Here is a 20,200-nt window from a genome sequence, read left to right on the forward strand (position 1 = left end):
TGATTCTATGCATGTTTTTGCTTTCTCTTTACCTGAACTGATTTTTCTATGCAGCGTGGTTGATGAGGGTCTCCTCTGCTTGAAGGGCTTGTATCTCTGAGGAACAGTCTAATCCAGTGTTTCTCAACCTCACCAGCTTGAAGATACGTGGATTTAAAGTCCCAGAATTCCCCAGGCAGCACAGCTTCTGGGAATTGAAGTTCCACACATCTTTAGATTGCTGAAGTTGAGGCAACACTGGTCTAATCAAAATCCAACATAAAAAGACCCATAAGAAGGAATAAGCGGGTGTATGAAAGTCACCCATCCATAGTGAATTAAGCAACAAATTGATTGTTATGATTGTGCATCCATTTACAGGCAGAACTTTTGAATGGTGGTTTTCCATCTCATTGTCCCTGGCTCTCGTGTAGCAAAGAGACTTGAGTCTCATAGCTAAACAGCTCTCCAAACCCTGATGGTGGTTGAGCTGTAGTCAAGATTGGAGGTGTGTGAGGCTATGGAAATATTCAATTCCTCCCCTTCTAGGGCTGGGCTGCTGGGGGTTCGCAGGGGTTTGGGAGAGCCCCTAGCTAATTTTTTTGCCATTTGGTACCATTTATTGGGGAATCTTTACAGAGATTGGGACTGGAGTGTCAGTCGGGGCCGGCTGGGTAGAAGGCCGGAGTTTGCCGCCCGCAGCCCCCACCGGGAACACATTATGGGACACTGGCCACGATGAATGCACACACCACACACCATACACACACACGCACCCTCCCCAGAGGCTGGAGCCGGGAGTCCCCACGTGGCCCATTTTGGATGCAGGTAAGTGCAGAGGCTCCGGGAGGGCAAAAACAGGCCTCCCAGAAGTTTGGGAGGGTCGGAAATGGGCCTGTTTCTGGCTTCCAGAGAGCCTCTGGAACCCAGGGAGGCCGTTTTCGCCCTCCTGGAGGCTCAAGGGAAGCCTCCAGAGCCAGGGGAGGGCATGAACGCCCCCCCATCCCCATGCAGGAGGCTGACTAGGCCACACCCACCATGGCCACGCCCACCCAGCAAGAGAACCCGTGGCTAACATTTTTGAAGCCCACCCATGATCCCCCTCCTCTATGAGTTCTGGGTAAGTTAGGAAAAAAACATTTGACATTTTAACAAACTGATATACTGCTGTCACGTTCCCTGCAGCCTAGCAGTGCATCCTGTCCCCAATAGCGCATTAGGATTCAGTGGATAGAGCTGATCACAGGGGCCAGGTGAGCTCTGAAAGCTCAGGTAAAATAGCTTCATTTATTTTTAAAGGGTTGTAATTTTCTTGAGAGAGAGCGAGAGGAGTGCTGTAGGATGGCTGAGCCTTCTGAGATGGCCTCTTACGGCTTGGGAAAAGCTTAAACACCAAGGAGAAGGATGAACTTTTGCAGTGTTCTTATTTACTCAGTCTCAGAGACTCCAGGTCAGGGGTGTCAAACTCGCGGCCCAGATGCCTCACGTGCTGGCCCCACCTCCGCCTGGCTTAGTGAAGGGGGAAAAAGTCCCTATGGTGGTATTCAGCCGGTTCTGACCGGTTCTAAAGAACCGGCAGCGGAAATTTTGAGTAGTTGGGAGAACTGGCAAATCCTACCTCTGACTGGCCCCGCCCCCATCTCTTCTCCGCCTCCTGAGTCTCAGCTGATTGGCTGGGTCTTCTTTTGTTGCCCTACACAAGAGAACTGAGCTGGAAAGCAGGTTAGTGGGGTGGGGAGGGAAGCGGGATTTTACAGTATCCTTCCCCTGCCATGCCCACCAAGCCACATCACACCCACCAAACCACCCCCACAGAACCAGTAGTAAAATATTTTGAATCCCACCACTCCATCGCCGTGACAATGTGAGTTTGACACCCCTGCTCTAGGCAGTATATAAGAACACCACCTATACACCCAAGGAACAGTACGGTATAGGTCAGTGGCTCCCATGCCAGCACCCAGAAGGCAATGCATGCTGCCAAGTAGCTTTATCACCAATCCTTGCATTTACCATCTTCACAGGTCTGGGAATTGAAAGAAAGATGAAGTGAGCCAGGCTGGCTCAGGAATTCTGGGAGTTGAAGTCCACAGGTTGGTAAAGGGGCCATAATCGCCTACCCCTGTTGTATGTTTCAAGCCAAGCACAAAATAGCTCTTTCCTTGAAACTGAGATCTTAAGATTTTTGTGGTGAAGCCATGCTACCACTTCCACATAATTTTATATGTCTGGTACACTGAGGACTTGGCTGTTTTCCCTACGAATTCCCTGTTGTTAAACGAAAAAAACAATCGTACAGGAAAAGCCAGTTTCCACAACCACATCGTCCTACTCTTACTTCCTACCACCTACTACAGGGTGCTTCTGAAGATGACACTATTCCCAACTAAACTGCCCTGCTTTTCCAGAATAGAGGAAAGGCGGAGGACGGACGGACGGACCTAAAATTTTTTTAAAAAATAGAACATTCTGTTCCTTTTATCCTCGGGAAGAAGAACTAATATGCCTTTCTCAGAGAGCCCTTGAAGGAAAAAAAATGTGGGCATCCCTCGCATCTTTAGTCCGCTCTCCGAGACCCCTGAAGCCAATGGTGTATTAAGCAGACTAAGCCCATGCTCAGGGCACCAGGCCCAAAGGGGGCACTACAAAAACTTTTATGTGGCCTAAGCTTGGCTTCATTTGTACAGTATATACAAAGCAGGGGGAGGCACCAAGATTTGCCAGTGCTTAGGGCACCAGTGAGCCTTAATCCGCCACTGCCTGAAGCCTCACTTAAGGCATGGCTCACTTACATTGGGCACCCAAGCCCAACGTCTGCATTACCTTGGTTTAGTTTAACATTTATCCATCTTAACAGATAACAGATAATCAGAGTTGGAAAGGACCTTATAGGTCATTTAGTCCAACCCCTTGCAGGAGGCAGGAGACCCTACACCATTTCTGAATGGTGGTCCAATGGCAGTCCAATCTCTTGAAAGTCTCAAGTGATGGCGCTCACACAACTTCTGAAGGTTGATTGTTGGTTGATTGTTCTTACCAGAGGTGGTATTCAGCAGGTTCTGACCAGTTCTGGAGAACCAGTAGTATAAATTTTGAGTAGTTCAGAGAACCGGCAAATCCCACCTCTGACTGGAGATTTTACAGTATCCTTCCCCTGACACGGCCACCAAGCCACACCTACAGAACTGGTAGTAAAAAATTTTGAACCCTTACCACTGGTTCTCACTGTCAGAAAGTTTCTTCTTATTTCCAGGTTGAATCTCTCCTTGTTCAGTTTCCATCCGTTATTCCTTGTCTGGCCTATAGGAGCTTTAGAAAATAGCTTGACCCCCTCCCTCCTCTCTGTGGCAGCCCCTCAAATATTGGAAGGCTGCTATCCTGTCTCCCCTGGTCTTCTCTTCCCTAGACTAGCCAAGCCCAGTTCCTGCAACCGTTCATCATATGTTTTAGCCTCCAGTCCCCTAATCACCCTGGTTGCTCTTCTCTGTACTTTTGTTCTAGAGTCTCAACATCTTTTTTATAGTGTGGTGACCAAAACTGGATGCAGTACTCTAGGTGTGGTCTTACTAAGGCTTTATAGAGTGGTATTAGTACCTTGTTTGATCTATCTATCTATCTATCTATCTATCTATCTATCTATCTATCTATCTATCTATCTATCTATCTATCTGTCAAAGGTGTGCATGGTAACAAGTATAAGTATGAACATAAACAAGAACAAGGGAGTAAATTACAAATAAACAGGGATAGTAAGACAGGGTGAGTAGGCATTATCTGGCTGTGGTTTGGGGCTGGGGAACCTAATGTGAATTCCAGGCAGCACGCTATTTCTCCCCCCAAAAAGTTTTATTAAGTAAGTTATGAAGAACATTGGACATGGTGCCATTGTCCCGACAATCCTGTTTGTCATACATATTATGGCATGGAATGCATGTTTCATGTACATTTATACACCTATACATTTATACGATATTTTCTAATCCTAATCCTCCGTTCTGCCAACCCTACTTTCTTTTGATTCTACACCCTTCCTTTCTTCCCACCCCTGATAGAATTTATCCCCTACTTTGTCTCCTCTTTGTCTTTCTTTCCCATCTTTGTCTTTAATTGATCCACCTCAGCGCATTCAGGCAGCACGCTGTTTGAGGAAGGCGGGGGTGGGGGGGCAGCCGGCGGCGCGAAAGGGCGCCCCAACACCCCCCATCCTCCCACTTCCTCGAGAGGAGCGAGCGCCTTCGACTCCGCTCCAGTTCCGCCCAGCCAGCCGCTTGGACTCCAGGCCTGGTTTCCCGGCGGCTGCGTTGGGCGGTCTTTCTTCCCTCCTCCCGCGGTTGGTTGATCTCAGCTGGGTCTCCTGCGGAGCCTTGCCTTGCAGGCGCCTAGTTGAGGAAAGGCTGCCCGGCCGGGCGGACCAAGGGGCCGTTTCTAAAGAACGGGGCTGCTGCTGCTGCTTCTCCTGTTCCTCCGAGGAAAGAGCTCAGTCAGTCGCCTCGCCTGCTCGCTTGCTGCTGAGTCTTGCAAGAAAGGGAGGGAGGAACCCCACCTGGACAGGTAACACGCGCGCGCTCCCTGCACTCCCCCCCCGCGCTCAACTTTTTGAGTTGGCGGGTTTGCGCCGAAAGTTCGCCTGCTTTGGAAACATATGGCCGGGCCGAGCCGGGCCGAGCCGAGCCGGGCGCGGAAAGCGAGCCAAAGAGGAAGCCGTTGAAGAAGGGCAAAAGAGGGTGGCTGGCTGGCGCCTTATCCTTGTTCCATTGTGCGCACACCTGGTTGGGCATTGGGCCACCGGGCGAGAAGGGGAACCTGGGTGTGTGCACGTCTGCGGGTTATGTGTGCACGCTTGTTGGAGGAGCTGTGCCGGTGGGGCGTATTCAGACAACACCGCTAAGCCTGGGAGTTTCTTGAACTTGGCTGGACTTGTGCAACGCTTGTCAGTCACAAGGCTGAAAACCCAGCCCGAAAGGCTGCTGGCAGCTTTTCTGGAGCTTGCTGGGGTCTGGGCTCTCGTATCTTCTGCAGGGGTCACCCTCTGAATAAATTGCAGGGGTCCCCAATCTTGGCAACTTTAAGACTTGTGGACTACAACTCCTAGAATTCCTTAGCCATGCTTAACCTATGCTGGCTGAGGAATTCTGGGAGTTAAAGTCCACAAGTCTTAAAAGTTGCCAAGTTTGGGGACGCCTGCCTTAATCCTTTTCTTCTCCTGCACCTGAGTGGCTTACTAAAAGCACACTGGCCACAGGTTATATGCTAGGCTCCCAATGTTGGTCCCCTTAAAATCCAAAGTCCAAATCCAAAATTTGAAGTATTTGATTGTAAATATATTAACAGCGGCTAGGATTGTGTTTGCTAAGAACTGGAAGAGTGAGAAAATTCCATCAGAAGAAGAAATTATTAAGAAAATATTGGATTGTGCTGAAATGAGTAAATTGACATTTGAAATCAGAGAACAAGAAGATAAACAATTTTATGAAGTTTGGGATCTTTTTTATCAATGGTTAGATAATAAAACATAATGATAGAATATTCAGATTTAGCATAAAAAAATTTTTTTTTTCTTAATATTATCTTTATAAAACATTATTAAGGTAGATTTGGTATGATCTTATGATTTATTGCAAAATAAATTAAGCAAACTATAGTTATCTCGTTAAAATATGAATTAACAAAATTATAAATGATTTTTTTTTTTAGTGATGATATTAGGTTATACAATTATTGATTGATAATATGAGCTATTATGTAATATAATTATACTAGTGACTAGGAAATGGATGCACAAAAAAAAGTGGTAAACCAATCGATGCACTGTATGTAAATTCATGAAGAAGGATCTTTTAATGTTTTTTGTGGTATGTTTATGTTTATTTTGTTATGTATGTTTATGTTTATTTTGTTATTAAAAAATAAAAAAAAATATTTAAAAAAAAAATCCAAAGAGAAGTAAATGTTTGTAAGGCGATGAAGAAGCTCAGAAACTGCTGTTTTAGCTTTCCATTTTAATTTTTCGGTTTCTAGCACTTTTTCTACTTTTCTGTTATATGTTTTTCCCCCTTGTTTATCTTTAATGGTGTAAAACCTTTCCATAAAACTTACCCCTAGAGAAAGAAGCAAAGATGGGCAACAGGGTGGCTGCAATTCCTTTTCTTGCTGGGTTCCTCCTTGTTGGTTACCCAGTGGTGTTCTGAACTGGCAGACATGAAACAGGAGGCTGCCTCTCTGTTCCCCTTTGGTTTGGTACTGCTGAATGTCTACCTGTTGCAGCCAAACTCTGCAGGACGCTGCTTATTTTTGAGTAAAGGTAGAAGGGCAGTACTTCTGTCTTTGGCACAAGCACTTCCTCCTGTTTCTGTTTCTTTCCTGTTTTCTTTCTGGAGAAACTTAAAGGCTCAGCAACCCTTTTGCAACACAGGACTTGGAGCTAAATAATTTGAGGCTTTGCATACTAGAACTTCCTTTTTTATTTGCTGTGTTACTTCAAAATGTGGTAAGCCCCAGAGGGGGAGGAGGAACCGAATACCTGCCTGTGTTGCTTAAAGGGAACTTTTACTTGCACTCAGAATTTGCATTTTGTTTAAAACATTTGTGCCTTTTCTACTACCCCCAAGGCTCTTCTGACAGGTTCAGAAAAAAAAGAAAGGTAAATGTATTCTTGAGTGTGAGCTACAAGCCATTTAAAAAGGAAGGTAAAATGTAAAACCAGCTTGGTATAGTGCTTAAGTTGCTGGACTAGCTAGCTGGAGACTGAAATTCTAGTTCTGTCTTAGGCACAAAAGCCAGCTGGGTGACTTTGAGCCAGCGACTCTCAGTCCAATCCACCTCATAGGGTGGTGGTTGTGGGAAAAATAGGAGGAGGAAGAAATATTTAGTAAATTTGCTGGTTTGAGTAACCTATAAAGTGGGATAAACATCTAATAAATACATGTATACCTATCAAAGCAGGCTAAATAATAATTTTAAACATGGTCATCAACATAGCTACATAGCTTAGTAGAAAGGTATTGGAAAGGAAAGAGGCGGTGGATGCTATGTCTCAAATGCAAGAGTGCAAAACGTTGGGTGGTTTCCTGGTACCAAAGGTTGAAGAACAGGGGAGATGGTCTGATCCACAGGGAAAGGTCATTTTCTAACTAGGGGCGTCTCCTAAACCTCTCTGGAGGAAAAAACAAATTGGGACAACTTTGGGGGAACACAAATTGGGACAACCACCCTGAATTGCCCTCTCCCCTCTTTGGAAGAGCAAAGCAGAGCTCCCTCTGCCTTAAGAAAGTTCAAAACATTCTTAAAGATCCATCTCATCCTGGGCACCCTTTTTTTGAACTATTACCGTCTGGCAGACGGTACAGGATAATAAAAACAAGGACAAATAGCCTGAAAAAGAGCTTCTATCCCAGGGCAGTAACTCTTTTGAATTCTACTCTATAGTGCAATATTAATGAAATATCAGGGGCTTTCAATTCAGTGTATAGAATGTGAAGGATGTGTGTTTGTGTTTAATTTTTATAGTCATAATGTACACTGAAGATGGCATTTAATTTCGTTGTACGAGGTGTAATGACAATAAAGTAAACTAAAAAAAGCATCAGAAGATAAAAATGACTTTACTTTTTTTGAAGCATCACCTCACTTTGCCCACCTAAAAAACCTATTTTAACAATAGTATCAGTTTTACTCCAGAATCAGATGTTAAGAAAAAGTCTAAGACCATTATAGGAGCTGGTCAGCTAATCATAAACATTTTTATTCCTTCATCATTGCTTTTCTTTAGTCTGAAGTTTTTAGGAATTTAGCAATTCTGTTCAGATGGGTGTATTGTTTTATCTTCAGCTGAGAGTTGGATCTTGTGCAGCTCTCATTTTTTGTGAAGAATCTTTTTTTAAAAAAAGTGCTTTCATCTTAGTTGAGCGAAACCTCCAAAGCAAACTAGATACCCCAAATAAAGGTGCCCTTTATATCATTTTTCTACTTAAAGTCACCCCCTTTCTATGAAGCTACTGAAAGTTTTAAACCCATTTAATGCATGTTTTGAAGAAGGCGGTCATTCAATTTAACAGCAGGCGCTCAGTTGCATGGTGTGTGCACACAAAACCCCTTTAGCATAGTATCCTTTGTTTAGAAAGGGAGTGTCTGTGTTCCAACAGGTGAAGCTTGTAAATATCCAAGGAGGAACTTGCAGTGTTTCACCAGGACCTTTACACATTTTTCATCGTTTCTTCCCTACCATTGTTTTGTTTTGTTTTGTTTTGTTTTCTTAGTACTTTTGGTACCAGCTGTTTATGTCTTTCCATACCACCCACACCTTCGGTCATGGTTGCTTTGGGGAGTCCCAGTGGGACCACAATCAGCACAAGGGAAGAAGCACACTATCAGCACTTTTTGTGTAGATATATGGTGAGGTGAGGCGAGGTGAGATGTGTGCATGGAAGCCTTAACTTTATCTAAACAGGATGTGGGTGTTCGGTAGCATCTTACCTTGCTTTGACAGTAATGTAGAAGTCTCTTGCAGAAAAAGATAAGCTATAACTCAGGGATGTCAAACTCAAGGCCCGCGGGCCGGATCAGTCCCGTTGGGTGCTCGTGGGACAGCCCTGGAAACAGCGAAGGACCGGCCCATGGTGCCTCTGCCAGTGAAAATGGAGTACGGCCTCCCAGGCTCCGTTTTCAGCTGCGATGGTTTCCTGCAGCCCTCTGCCAGCAAAAATGGAGCTCGGAGAGGCCGCATGTGGCCCATCTGGACTCCATTTTTGGCCACAACAGTCTCCTGCAGAGGGCTGCAAGAGCCTATTGGTCTGATTAGGGAAATGGTCTCTGTGGCCATAAGACAGAAGGTTTTAAACAATTCCTTCATCCTCAAGGGGCAGGACTGTCCTTGTTTCAGGGCCCACCCCTTTTCCTAGTGACCATCCAGAAGCCTTAGGAAAAACCAGAGAGAAGAAGTGCTCAATAGAGTTGGTGTTTAGTACTACCATTACATTAGTCAATGAAGATAGTCTTCCACCCTCAACAGCTCACTTAGGGACCGACCGTTACAAGGGCATTGAAAAAAGTGACATGCCCATTTTTCATACGGTCACGTGATCAAAATTTGGACATTTGGCAAATGGCATACATTTATGACGATTGCAGTGCCTCAGGGTCACATCATCACATTTTGTGACCTCCTGACTAGCAAAGTCAATGGGGAAGCCAAATTCACTTAATGTCAGCTCTGAGTTCAGCTGCCACAAGAATGTGAAAAATGCAATACAAGGGGTGGGTGGGTGTGAGGGAGTTGAACAGCCAAGGTTATTTAGTATATCACATTAAAAAATTCCAGCTGCAGTTAATTGATTCTCGTGATTTATGAAGTATAGTAAGTGGGAGGAGATAGGGTGGAATTTGGGAGACACGCTGGAAATGAGTTTCAGTTTTGGAAATTGCTGTAGATGTACCAGAGCTGTTCCTAATAAATCAATTGGAGATTATACTTGTCTCGGAGTAATTGATTACCTTGGACAATTTCTGGATGCCTAACACTTAACAGCTGTGTTACTAATTTAAAAACTACAGTGATTCACTTAATAACCGTGGCAATTAAGGTCCCAGTTATTGAAAAGGGGCAAAACACACATAACAGTCTTGCTTAGCAGTGGAAATTAACATACAGGTAGTCCTTGGAGGCCCACTGAGACCAACCCCAGTGCTGAGGGCAAGAATCCAAAGTTCATTTAGTGACTGAAGTTACAACCACACTGAAAAATGTGACCTATGACCATTCACAGTTATAACCTTTGCAGCATCCCCATGGTCAAAATTGAGATGCTTAGCAACTAGTTCACATTTATGACCGTCGCTGTGCCCCAAGGTCAGGTGTTCCCCTTTTGTGTCCACCTCACAAACAGAGTCAATGGGGGAAGCCAGTTTCACTTAACGACCAGCTTGCTCACTTATTAACTGCAGTTAGTCACTTAACAGCTGTCGTAAGACAGGTCTTAAAATGGGGCAAAACTCAATAACAAATGTCTCACTTAATAACAGAAATTTTGGGCTCAATTGTGATTGTAAGTTGACGACTACCTGTACTAATACAAGGGTATGAAAACTAAAATATGCTAAAGTAAACGTTGGCTCCTATTGCTTTTAAGCCATGTGATTATTATGTTGTGGCTGAGCAGGCTTTTTAAAAAGTTAAGTTAGTTTTTTTACAGTGCTTTTTATCTATTTATGCTTGCATTTCCCGAAGTTTTTCTTGAACTGTGATAAGCCAGCTTTGGAAGCCAAGGTAAACTAACACATGCCAGGAGTTGCAAAGAGCTTGCAGATTTTAGCAAAAAACCTGTTGATAATAAATATGCACAGAGGAAGTAAAGGTGTGAAGATGGGGCTGATACAAATCTAGAATGTGTTCTTATTTTTGCTCTGATAAATATAGGAGGCCATAGGATATAGCTGAGAATATAAATCTTGCTCTGCAGCTTCGTAGTAGTTTCCCTGATGGTTAGCACACATTTTTGTTGGTGTTCTCCAAGATGCATTATTTGGCTGTTTGCAAGTTGTGCTCAGTAGCCCTTGTATAAGAAATCCTTGAATAAGTGTTTGGGGGAGGACTGAGTGCATAAAGTTTTGGACAATATAGGACCCCATGTCAGTACAATATTTCTCAACCTTGGATGCTTTAAGCCAGGCTTGTCCAACCCGCGGCCCGTGGGCCGCATGCGGCCCAGGTCGCCTCATAATGCGGCCCAGTGCCCACCCCAACCTTCGTGCCAGAGCCAGCGAGGAGGAGGAGGAGAGGTAGGCGCAAGGCGGGGCGAGGCGAGCACCAGGCCAAGCAGCAACAGAAAAGGCGGGCGCCGTCAGAGCGCCGCCTCCTGCTGTTGCTGCCGCCGCCCCGCTGCTGCTGCTTCTGCCCCCGCCGCCGCTGCCCCCGCCGCCGCTTCTGCCCCTGCTGCCACTTCTGCCCCCACCGTCGCCACCGCTTCTGCCCCCGCTGCCACTTCTGCCCCCACCGTCGCCACCGCTTCTGCCCCCGCTGCCACTTCTGCCCCAGCTGTCGCTGCCGCTTCTGCCCCCGCCTCCACTGCTGCTTCTGCCTTCCAGTCCTGCCTCATACAGCTGGGCCATTTGCAGGAGGAGAGGTAGGTGCAAGGCGGGCGAGCTTCCCCTGCAAAATTTGGCTGGAAAATAAACCGTGATAAAAAAAGTGATAAAAAAACAGTGATAAAAAATAAATAATTTTAATAAATAATTAATAATAAATAATCAAAACACCTCACTAACTTCATTTCCAAATAAATTTAATATGTTAACTATGTTTTCTATGGTTTTTTTGGATGATCAGGTATCGTTACTGTTATTTTATGTGCGGCCCAAACCAAATTTTCATCTTCTAATGTGGCCCAGGGAAGGTGAAAGGTTGGACACCCCTGCTTTAAGCTGTTAGACTTCAACTCCCACAATTCCTCAGTCAGACATACTTCCTGCTATCCTGTATGCTAGAATAAAGAAATTGGTCTTACTCACCAACAAACCACAGGAAGAAGAAATGGTCAAATTGGTTGTATTTGAATATGCTGGCTGGAGAATTGAAGTCCACACAGCTTAAAACTCCCAAGGTTGAGAAACACTGTCTTATACCGAAGATGATGATCAACAGACGTTCCAAAACTGATGAATCTATGCTCAGTTACTAAGATTGAGAAACACTGGGTTAAGGTGATGGACTTGAATTAGGTAAACAGTCTTTGTCTCCCCAAAGCTGTAATGATAACTTTGAGCCAGACAGCCCCTTTCAGATTTCTCTCTCTCTCACTCAACTCAGCCTACCTTGCAGAATAGCTGTTGTGGAAATAAAAGTAGGGGAGTCATAGGATACCAATGCTTTAAATAAGTACTTTGCTGTTTTCCATTAGGGCAGAATAGAGACTCTGGGCTTACTTGCAAAAAAACCACAGGAAGAAGAAAGGGACAAAACTGGCAGTTCTGCATTGTGCATAGCACACTTCAAAGAGCTGAAACACTGTCTGTACTAGGCCTTAAGCTTCTAGTTTGCAGCAGAGTTCATGTTTTATTTATTCAATTCATTTATTGCACAGCCACCCATGTCCTGTTTTGGACATTTGATCGCAGATCACTGGTTTAGTCTAGTGCAGAGGTGTTCAACCTTAGCAACTTTAACACTTGTGGACTTGTCCACAAGTCTTAAAGTTGCCAAGGTTGGAGACCCCTGGTCTAGTGGACAGATCCATTTTGCTATTTTGGTTGAAGGCAAGGTTTAAAAACTTCTGAATACAATGACATTTTATTCGTTTTTTTAAATAGATACATACTTACATACATACAACTCAAACTATTTGAATGGGTGGTATACAGCAGGAAAAAAAGCTACAAAGAACATAAAGCAAAAAGATTACATAATTAAGTAGATGCAAAATATAGTTAGTTTATTTTATGGATTAGCCATATGGGCCATATCAAAGTGCAGATTTCCAAACACAAATTATTACTAAAATCCAATAAAAACAATTGGAATAAAATGGAATAAATATACAATTTAAAATGAGAGTGGAATAAATATACAATTTAAAATGAGATTGGAATAAATATACAATTTAAAATGAGATTGGGATAAAATACAATGATTTAATATGTGGATAAATACAATATGATAAAATTATATTTCAGTGTCACCCCTATAATCTACCCCAATCAGTCCCACATACGCCAATCTCAACCGAACCATTCACAAAATACAAAATGTCAACCCAGCCCAATAATAAAACCAACCGATCACATGAGCATTGCGTTGTAAATGTGAATAAAGTTTCATAAAGCATTTTTCCTGAGGTTGATGTGACTTCGGTTGTTTAAATGACTGGTCATAAGTCAGGAACAACCTGTGCCTCTTTTGTAAGGGAACTACATGCTGCATACATACAGTAAACTGCTGGTGTTTGATACTATACATCACCTTGTTCTTTGCTTTCTCTCCCTTTCAAAACATGCAAGGAAGAGGAACACCTTTTAATTTTTTTCACAGACCACAATTAGTAGCCCTTCTTGTAATAGGTGTTTGCAAAGCAAGAGGCCTATCTTGGAAGCCCACTGAGAACAACCCCAGTGCTGAGGGCAAGAATCCTAATTGAAGCTTTCCTTGCAGATGGCTGTCCAGCTTGTGCATGTACATCTTCTGGAACGGAAGCTCGCTATCTCCTCCTGTCATTGCTTCTCCTGCCAAACTGGTCTGATATGCTGGTTTTTTTTTTTTCTTGTTCAGTTGGAATCTCACTTCCCATCATCATTTATTGAATCATTTATTCAGAGGTTTCTTTGCAGGAATGCCCTTACATCGCATAAGCCAATTTCTGTGCTCATTTAAAGGGGCAAACACTTGATTCCTTCCTTGATCCACTGAGAAATTTCCAAGCTTGGCCAAAATAAAGTCTGGCAAACTGTACGACTTTGCAGAAAGAACAGATTGGAGTAGAGTAGAGTAGAGTTTGGAGGTCTTCAAGAATAGAGCTTGAAGGTTTTCTAGCCCATTCCTCTACTCAAGCAGGAGAACCTATACTATTTCAGATAAGTGGCTGTCTAGTCTCTTCTTCAAAACCGCCGGTGATGGAGTGCCCATGATTTCTTAAGGCAAAGCTGTTCCACTGGTTAATTGTCCTCACTATTAGGAAGTTTATCCTTAATCCCAGGTTGCTTCTCTCCTTGATTAGTTTCTAACCATTGTTTCTTGTCCTGCCCTCCAGTACTTTGGACAATAATGTGACCCCCTCTTCTTTGTGGCAGCCCCTCAAGTTACTGGATTACTACTATCACATCACCCCTAATTCTTCTTTTCTCTAAACTAGACAAACCCAAATCCTGCAGCCGTTCTTCATATGTTTGAGTCTCCAGGCCTTTGATCGTCTTAATTGCTCTTCTCTGAACTTTTTCTTGGAAAAGACTCATATAGTAATACATTTGGAAAGTAAATCAGTTGACTTGAGTTATCAATTTCTGGGGCATTTCTGGCTTCCAGCCCCTTTCTCTTTTGGGGGAGATCTCCTGGACCCCTTTCCCTAGCAGCTGAAATCTGGTACAATCTGCCAAATTATTAGCGACACATTGAATGGGCAGGCAGCAGCATAGTAGGAATGCTGAACGAATGAATTTATTTTATTTACGCATACCAACATCAGACATTTCCACTCTATTCCCTCCAGCAAAATCGGTGTATTAACTGCTATGCAATTTTGGAGCCCTTGGTAATGGAAAAAAATTGGCAGATAGATTGGTGGTGGGGGTGGGTGGGTCGGCTTATGTCAAATGAGAAAAGACTGAAAAAAACTGAGATGCAGCATAATGGTTGCATTTATTTACATCAGTGTGTCTTTTCCTCTCTCAAGACCCCTTTCCTCTTTTAAAAATTATGGGACCCCAAAAGAACATTATATTGATCAATATTTACCATATTAAAAACTAGCTCGATACCCGTGCTTCACTACAAAACTATGTGGTGGGGCTTAGTTTTGGGGGAAGAAAATAAGGGGGTGGGGAAATTCTGCCTATCAGCATCCATCAGTACCAGTGGTGGTATTCAACTGGTTTGCACCGGTTCACGCAAACCGGTAGCAAGGATTTGGTCGCCGAACCAGTAGTAACTTCTGGCTGGCCACGCCCCCAACCCAGTCGGCCTGCCCAATGCTCGCTTGGTCACTCCTTAAAGGTTTTTTTTTTTTACCTCCCAATAATCACTTCTCACTGCTCCGCCCAGGAGGCTTCCCTGAGGCCTAGGAAGGCAAAAAATGGAGGGTGGGGGTGGTGTTGCAAAAAAAGAGGCCACGCCCACCCAATCACATGACCACACCCACCTAGCCATTCCCACCTAGCCTCGCCCACAGAACTGAAAGTAATTTTTTTTAATCCCACCACTGATCAGTACTCATCTGGCTAGCGTCCTGTCAGTGTGTGAGAGAGTTGAGGGTTGTTTGGAAACTGTAACAGTATTTGCTGTGTGAGCAAGAAGGAGACAGCAAGGAGCCTGGGTATAGCTTAGCTCAACTGTTCTGTAGTAAAGCTGCTTGGTGCTGTGAAACTAAAACTGAAACTCCTCTGCTTGTGTTTTGCATTTGGAACAGATTTCTTTTCAGATGGGGAGAGGGAGTTAGAACTCCTTAGCATCAGAGCGTGTTAATAATATACGAAATACTAATGCTCTGATAGTCATTTCAAAAAATCCTTTCTTAGTGAGCATGATGCATAAGTGGTATTTCGCTTTTATATAGAGAGATTAAACATTAAATTTGATGCATTCGCTGCCACTGCCTCTTCTCATGAATGGTTTTGTTTATTTTATTTTATATTTTATTTTATTTTTTATTTATTTGTTGATTTATTTATTTATTAAATTTCTATGCCATACACCTCCCTTATAAATTGATTCTGGTCAGCTTACAAAGTTATGAGGGAAGTAAAAAAAAACAATTAAAAGATTAAAACTACACAGGTTATGATGATAAAGCTCTACTGAAACCCGAACCAAGAAGTTTTAATATGTATGCTTTTTCAACGTAGGCTGACAAATAATTTTGATTTCACAGAGGTTCTTGAGAGACCTCCCAAGAATCTTAGGAACCACACTTAAAGACAACCTGGCCTTTGTTGGCTGGGGAATTCTGGGAGTTGAAGTCCACCAGGCTTAAAGTCGCCAAGGTTGGAGACCCCTGCCCTGGCCTGTAATATTAAGGTGTGGTCGGCAAAGTGGAATTGCTATGGCAGACAATCAAGCAAAGTATTATTTTCTTCATCAGAACACATACACACACACACCGCTCTTGCCTGCTGTTGAACAGATAGCAGTCATATTACCTCAACCACAGAAAAATAACTCTGTTCAGTTGTCGATTTGCAACAGGTTGTTTTCTGTTCATTATGAGGTATGTGTTTTGCCTTGTGGGTTTTTGAAGGTTGGCTGTGGCTTAATATTTTTGTGGGAGAGGGGAATTTATGTAGGTAGAAGACTGATAACCTCCTCATATATATATTTAGGAGTCAGCTGTTTTTCTTATTGGTATGCACTTACTTTGTTTTTGTTTGGTATGGCATTTTTGTGGGATGATTGTGAGGCTTTGTGGTGGAGCAGCCTCTATGTTTCCTTTTTGGGGAAGCTATGTGGTTTGCCGTTTAGGGTCCCACTCTTAACACCTGCTTCATGCAGGTAGTCCTTGACTTACAACCATTCATTTAGTGACTTTTTAATAATTTTTTTATTGAATAAACATTAAAAACAATTGAACACAGTGCGACTTTCTTGGCCATCATTTTGGCCATACAAGGTGTAATATAGAAATACATATAACAGTTAATTTTCCTCTTTCTCTTATGTTATTAAGCATAGTGCTAGTTGCATATTATTTCTGTTTACATTTATATAGCAATAGCAATAGTACTTAGACTTATATACTGCTTTATAGTGCTTTATAGCCCTCTCTAAGTGGTTTACAGGGTCAGCCTCTTGTCCCCATCAATTTGGGTCCTCATTTTACCCACCTCAGAAGGATGGAAGGCTGAGTCAACCTTGAGCCTGGTGGGATTCGATCTGCCAAATTGTAGGCAGCTGGGCTGCAGCAGAAGTAGCTTGCAGTACTGCACTCTAACCACTACGCCACAGAGGCTCTTATATATACAGTTATATACAATTTTATACATATTTACAACCTGGCTTTTTATCCATCTCTTTTTTTCTCTTTATGTCCTTTATACTCATGCATTTGTATCATATCATACTGTATTTGTCCATTATATTCCATTCTTTTTAGTTTACAAAACTTTACCTTTCATTCCTATAAAACAGGGGTCCCCAAACGTGGCAAATTTAAGACTTGTAGACTGCAACTCCCAGCTGGCTGAGGAATTCTGGGAGTTGAAGTCCACAAGTCTTAAAGTTGCCAAGTTTGGGGAGCCCTGCTATAATGTGTCAACCCTTTCTTTCTTTTTCCTTGACTCTAGCCATTGATAACATTTTACTCCAGACTTCATAATACTCTGTCTCATCCTTATCTTTGATTTCTAAAGTTAGTCTGTCCATCTCTGCACAGACTAATTATTATTATTATTATTATTATTATTATTATTATTATTATTATTATTATTATTATTATTATTATTATTATTATTATTCCTACACTTTCTGTAGGGGTATCTTCATTCTTCCAGTTTTGGGCATACACCAATCTCGGCAGCTGTTATTATATGTATCATAAATATATTGTTCCTTTACTGTATTTCTCATTAATAATTCCCAGTAAGAACATCTCTGACATTTTTCACACAACCATTGCATCCCCATAGTCATGTGATCAAAATTCAGATGCTTGGCAACTGGCTCATATTTATGGCGATTGTCCTATGTCCCAGGTGTCATGGGATAACCTCTGGCTACATTTCTGACCGACAAAGTCAATGGGGAATCTGTCTTCAGAAGGTCGCCACAGGTGATCCCATGACACCTGGGACATAAAGACGCTCACCATAAATATGCGCCGGTTGCCAAGCATCTGAATTTCACACTTAGCAATCATTATAGTATTCCCATTGGTCATGATCAAAATTCATATGCTCTGGCAACTGCCTCCTATTTATGACGGTTGCAGTGTTTCTGGGATCACGTGATCCCCTTTTGTGACCTGACAAGGAAAGCTGGATTCACTTCACAACTGTGTTACTTTGCAAGCAAAGTCAGATTCTCTTAACTGTGTTGCTGTCTTAACAACTGCAGCAATTGACTTAACGATGGCAAGAAAGGTTATAGAATGGGGCAAAACTTACTTAACAACAGAAATGTCGGGCTCAATTGTGGTCCTAAGTCAAGGAGTACTTTTACTAACAGCTTTATGTTGGTTGTTAGTTTGTTAATTGCAAGTTGTTAGTTCCCTTACAAAAAGAGATACCGGTCGACCTCAACATTTGTGACTATTCATTTAATGATCAAAATTACAATGGTCTCAGAAAAAGTGTTGTTTTCACACATACAACCATCACACCACTATGTGGTCAGTTGGCAACAGAAATGTTGGGCTCGGGTATGGTTGTAAGTCAAGGGATACCTGTACTCAGGAAGATAAAGGGTTCATGTTGGTGAAAGCCCAAAATGGTCACAATGGTGACTGTCACCATAGCAATAGCACTTGGGCTTATATACCGTTCTTTATAGCCCTCTCTAAGCAGTTTAAAGAGTCAGCCTATTGCCCCCAACAATCTGGGTCTACATTTACTGACCTCGGAAGGGTTTAAGGCTGAGTTAACCTTGAGCCAGACAGGATTGAACTGCTTGCAGTTGGCAGGGTTAACCTGCAATACTGCATTTTAACCACTGCGCCACCACAGCTCTTAAGTGAATTGCTGCAGTTCTTAAGTCAGAGGTTTCCAAGCTTGGCATCTTTAAGACTTGTGGACTTCAACTCCCAGAATTCTCCAGCCAGCATAGAATTCTGGGAATTGAAGTCCACAAGTCTTAAAGTTGCCAAGTTTGGGGAGCCCTGTCTTAAGTGAACAGCAATAGCACTTAGACTTATATACCGCTTCACAGTGCTTTACAGCCCTCTCAAAGAAGTTTACAGAGTCAGCCTATTGCCCCCAACAGTCTGGATCCTCGTTTTACCCACCTTGGATGGATGGAAAGCTGAATCAATCTTGGGCCAGTGCCCAAGAACTAGCCTGCAGTACTGCATTTGAACCACTGTGCCACCATGCTATCAAAACCCACTCCTATGATGCACATTGTGATGCATATCCAAAAGGTACAGTTATGGTTGTCATCTTGACAACCTACAGGGGTGTAGGGTGAGCAGGAGCTTCCTGGGACCCCATCTCAGAATTCCCCAGCAGCTTGGACCGTATCTGAACACTTCAGCAGTTGTGGTTGCGAGGGAGTGAGAAGAATCTCGCTGCCCTGTGAAATGGCTTTTAAAGCAGTTCAGGGCTGTGAAGCAGATGGCTTCGTGCCCTCGAGCCATTCTGTTGCTTCACAGAGCAGATCAAATCTTTCTAGCCATTTCTTCGGCGGTAGTCTTCCTCCACCGATTGGCCAAGTATTTGCGTCTTTCCTAATCTAAGTTGCAAAAGGCTACGCAACCTCATTGCTGACTGTAAAATTTATATGAACTGGCCGGCAAGTGGGGGAAACTTCATTTTTATTTTATTTATTTTATTTGGTTTGTCAATTGCTTACAAGATAACTAAGATTTTTGACGAAGACTTTTCCAGATAAAATTCAGTTTATTTGCCAGCCATAAACTTGGTACCCTGCAGAAATAGTAGCCCAAGACCCCTCCCCAATTCCTAGCCAACAGTCATACTAATTCCAAATTCTAGGAGGTGTTGCAGTCCTCTCATATATTAAATCTCTATTAGAACAAACTAGAAAATTTATCTGCGCATCATTAAGAAATGAGTTTTTACTTTGGCTTTTACTTCTCTGCTGAGCGCATTTGCTTCTTAAAGCTGAGAATGGCATTACCCCATTCACACTGCTCGTGTTACACATAATTGCACCCTACAGATTTCACTGCATTTAGAGAATGCTTATTTTTTAATTGAAGTACGAGAAATAAATTGAGATATATTTCTTTTGTTCTTGCGTGATCGTTGTTGATCCCAAGTGAACGTAGCATCTCTAAATCATTAATACCTTGTGATCTGAGACTAAAATCAAGTCTCCATTAAGTTGCCTTAGATTCTTTGTAAATTTATGAATGCGGCCATGTCGCTTTTTTTGGTAACAGTACAGAAGTGGTTTGCTGTTGCCTTTTGGGGAAATGTTGCTCAATTCCTCAGTCTAGACCAGGAGTGCCCAGCCTTGGCAACTTTTAAGACCTGTGAACTTCAGTTCAACAATAATGTTCAGGGGTGGCATGATAAGATGCTAGGCTTATCAGCTGGAAAATCAACAGGCTGAGTTCAAGACCCATACACTGCATGAAGGGGTGAGCTCCCATTACTTGGCACAGCTCCTGCTTAACTAGCAGTTGGAAAGCAAGCAAATGCAAGCAGATAAATAGGTACTGCTTCAGTGGGAAGGGCGTTCAGTACTTTCATGCTGGCTACATGATGACAGAAGTGTCTCCCAGACAACACAGGCTCACCCTCACCTGAGAATTGGAGATGCTCTCATAAGTCGGTCCCAACTGGGCAGGGGCAACCGTTAAACATTTAAATTCAATGTTCAAAGCTGCACCTTGATGACTCCAATATAGAC

General features: G+C 42.9%; 1 protein-coding gene across 5 annotated transcripts in view; it reads left to right on the forward strand.

Moving 5' to 3' along the window:
• The first annotated feature begins 4,189 nt into the window (after nt 1-4,189).
• The window catches only part of SYTL1 (synaptotagmin like 1), a 48,665-nt gene continuing 32,654 nt past the window's right edge, over nt 4,190-20,200 (forward strand). Inside the window, exon 1 of one of the 5 annotated variants that reach the window (XM_026702518.2) lies at nt 4,190-4,530. The gene's annotated coding sequence lies outside the window, so the exon portion shown is untranslated. The remainder of the gene's footprint in view (nt 4,531-20,200) is intronic. The other 4 variants (XM_087939706.1, XM_087939710.1, XM_026702522.2 and 1 more) reach the window with 4 other exon arrangements.

This window comes from Pseudonaja textilis, chromosome 10, assembly GCF_049901715.1.
Source record: "Pseudonaja textilis isolate UNSWEBS1 chromosome 10, rPseTex1.2, whole genome shotgun sequence".
Lineage (NCBI taxonomy): Eukaryota > Metazoa > Chordata > Lepidosauria > Squamata > Elapidae > Pseudonaja > Pseudonaja textilis.